Below are 3,507 nucleotides of genomic sequence, written 5' to 3'. Positions count from 1 at the left end.
TTTTTTTTAAATAAATAAAAGATAAACAAAGACTTTGTTATTCATGTAAAAAAGTTTTACGTGAGTCATGATTCCCAGTAGATTAAATACTTGGGTTTATTTAATCTAAGCTTTTTTTAGTTATCTTTATGTGTTATCTAATTGGAACCTTTAGTGAGCAAATTAACTTTTTTTATTGATTAAAAATAAGGTACACTTGCCAATGTCATGGTAAATCATGACATTGGCAAGTGTACCTAACATTTTCCGTTCTCCTTCGTTACCATTCCTCTCTTCATTCATTCATCTCGTGGTGATCATGTTTTGTTAAAAAAAAAAATTAATCTGACACATTTTATAAGTTTATTGTTACAATTTAGAAACCCGATTTTACCTGAAATTTTTTTTCTACTAGTGCATACATACTTTTGTACATGTTTATAATTAAAACTTAAAAATTCATTTAAATGTTTTGAACAGAATTGAACAGGATGCTTTTTCATCGGATTTTAGGGGCTAAAAAAAAGATTTACTTTTGTTTTTGAAAAAAAAGGAAGGTACATATCAGACCCAGAGGCGATTTTAGGAAATGGGGGTATTATAACTTTAAAATCACCTTCTTTGGAGGGGAAGGTTGTTTCACCCCCCAAAAAAAGGTGATTTTTGAAGTTATAGTCGGGTTTTTTTACGAATTTAGACAGCTAATCGTGTATTTGACACAATTCAGTTGGGTAAATTTTAGTTTTGAGGACCTTTTTTTTAAGGAGCCAGTCGGTATTTTTAAAGGAATAAACCCCCTCCCCAATCATTTTATTTGTAGAGTTGCTTCTGAGCAAGCCTGTCTCTTTTTTCCACCTTAAATGCCATCCTTATAATTTTTGAAAAAAGTTGTGATTTTGTATACTTCTGATTAATCTCATAATGTAGTCTGAGTTTCTTTTTCAATTTTTGTTCGTTATAAGATTAATTTTTGTTTGTTGCCTTTGTTTGTTTTAAACATGCTTAACATTGCTTATTATATGTAAATTTTATAGACAAAACTGCAATATAAAAATCGCGTTTTTTTGTAATTTGATTTTTTTATATTGTTGGATTATATGAATTCGTATGTTGGAGAGTGACTGTGCAGGAGTGCTAATTTTTTTTTTTTTTGAAAGTTAACTCAAAGCTTGTAATTAAGCAGAAACCGAGACAAATTTTTTTTATCGCCAAATAAAGATTTTTACAAAATAAAATTGTTTTGAGCTGAAGTTACAATTATTATCAATGAAGTAAAACCAGTATGGTTTATTTATTATTTTTATGTAAAGTTTAATTAAATAATGTTATATTGATATTTTTTTAAATGTTTATTAATCAACAAAGGTTGTTTCGCTAAGAAAACGTTAAAATCATTGTTTTAAAATCTTTGTTTTGAAAAATGCTTTTGTTGACAAAATGCGATAATAACATAATGCTTTTGTTAAAGAAATGTTTTACTTTTAACTAGAAAATTATTATCACATTTTTTTATCAACAAAAATTTTTTTGTTTTTTTTTAGATATAATGGACAAAATCACCCAAGCGTTGTTGCAGACTAAAGCATCTAACCTTAAAAACGATATGACAAAAAATGTCGCCTCGTTTATGTCTGAAGATGACGATAAAGCTAATGAAATTAAACGGCAGAAATATTTAAGGGAAATAGAGCAGCGTCAAGAAAACGAAAAACTTGAACGCGAAGAGCGCGCCCGAATACGAAACTCCGAACGAGAAAAGTTTCGTTCGACTCTTCGGGACAAATACGATTTGAAGGGTAGTACAGTATCAAACAATTCAAAAGGTTCCTGCCAGCCAAGCAGCACAACTATACCTAAATTAAACGAAAATGTTGACGAAAATGATAAATCCAAAGAATGTCTAATTCAATAGCGGCTGCTCTTTACTAAAAGTATTACGTCAGTACACTCAAAATCGCAGTTTCAGATTCACTAAACAATTTTTTAAATTAAAAATTTTAAATATGTTTTATAAACCACAAATATTCTAATAAAAGCTTTACCTAAAACTACACGTGTGTGACCATTAAATAGAACTATAATAAGAGCCCCAAAAAAACGAACTAGAAACTTAATATACCTGGTGCTCCAGATATATAAAGTTTTTTTATATAAAGTATATTACATTATAAGTATAATAAACCTAGTGTTTTAGATTCATCTGAGTCTCGGAAGATTCATTTATTTTTTTACGTATTTATCTACCTATATTTTCTATTATTGAAGGGTCTCTGCAAATCTTTATAAAAATGCTTATTGTTCATGATAAAATACAAAACGCAAAATTTCAAATGACTTCGAGAACAGAGATTTGATGTAAATCGAGTGTCATGTATTTGATTTTATGTAAGTTGAGTGCAAAGAGATTGAGTGTAAATGAGACAAAAAAAATATTTGTGATATTAAGAAAAACGATCATTGAGAAGTACTAAGTTGTTTCAGTTATTTTAACTATTGAGGTTATGTTGAATAAACCACTCAACTTGGACAATATTTGATTTCTTTTTCAGAAATTCAATTTTTTTAGAATTTAATTTTAAAATTTTTAATTTTCTTGGTTTTCACTCGTCAGAAATATCCTGTATCAATTATCACTTCAAAAAATCCTGTATCAATTATCACTTCAAAAAATTGTTTAAAAAAGTTAAGGCTCGTGCTTTTTTCAAATAAATATTAAAGACTTTTTTTTATATTGAGTTAATTATAACTATAATACAATTAATATTAATATAATAATAACATTAAAAAAAAAAAAAGTACTAATGTATTTACTAAAAAATATAAGTGATAACAAAATGGAAACAGTGAAAACAACAAAGACATAATATTTGATTTTTTTTTTAAATAGTTTTATGGTCAAAATAATACTATGAAGTCTTTATAAACCAACCAACCAATTACAACCAACTAATTACAACCAACCAATTACAATATTAAATTTTCCATTCAGGAAGCATGTTCATTAAGGTTCGTGTTGTAATAGCGAACCTTTTTCAATCCAATATATGTATTTACTTACAAAATTTATCGCGCATTCAAGAAAATGTTCTCACTGAAAATGGTTCTATTAAACATGGTCGAGCTTTTTGATAAATACTATCCAGCAATAACTTATATAATAATAGTTAAATATTTATAAATAATAATAAATAATTGCTTTTCGTTTTTAAATTTTTTTTTTTTCAATATATTTCTAACAGAATAAATAAACCAACCCAACATATATACAAACAATTTTTAACTCTATAACTTTCAGTAAATCTTCCATAATATAATATTTCTTAAAACCATATGGTGGCAAAAAACGCAAAATAAAAGGCCTTGAGTTAATGAGGTAGTATTGTAAAATTTAAAATGTTCAACAAACTGGAAATTTACACTAAACCAAATGTAACGTAAGTTTGCTTTAGTTTTTAAAATGAATTTAACGTTGAGACATGAGATGAATATTTTATTCAGGCTAAAATCTTCAAATAACTTAATGTTTTT

At 26.7% G+C, this 3,507-nt stretch overlaps 1 long non-coding RNA gene across 1 annotated transcript; it reads left to right on the top strand.

The window, feature by feature from the left end:
• The first annotated feature begins 1,020 nt into the window (after positions 1–1,020).
• Positions 1,021–2,027, top strand: LOC100212852 (uncharacterized). Its single transcript, XR_010640940.1, has 2 exons — positions 1,021–1,259; positions 1,521–2,027. It is a non-coding gene; the product is annotated as an uncharacterized LOC100212852 (long non-coding RNA).
• The last annotated feature ends 1,480 nt before the right edge of the window (positions 2,028–3,507 follow it).

Source organism: Hydra vulgaris, chromosome 09 (genome assembly GCF_038396675.1).
Source record: "Hydra vulgaris chromosome 09, alternate assembly HydraT2T_AEP".
Lineage (NCBI taxonomy): Eukaryota > Metazoa > Cnidaria > Hydrozoa > Anthoathecata > Hydridae > Hydra > Hydra vulgaris.
Note: the sequence above shows the minus strand (reverse complement) of the source record. Positions and strands in the feature narration are given on the sequence as shown.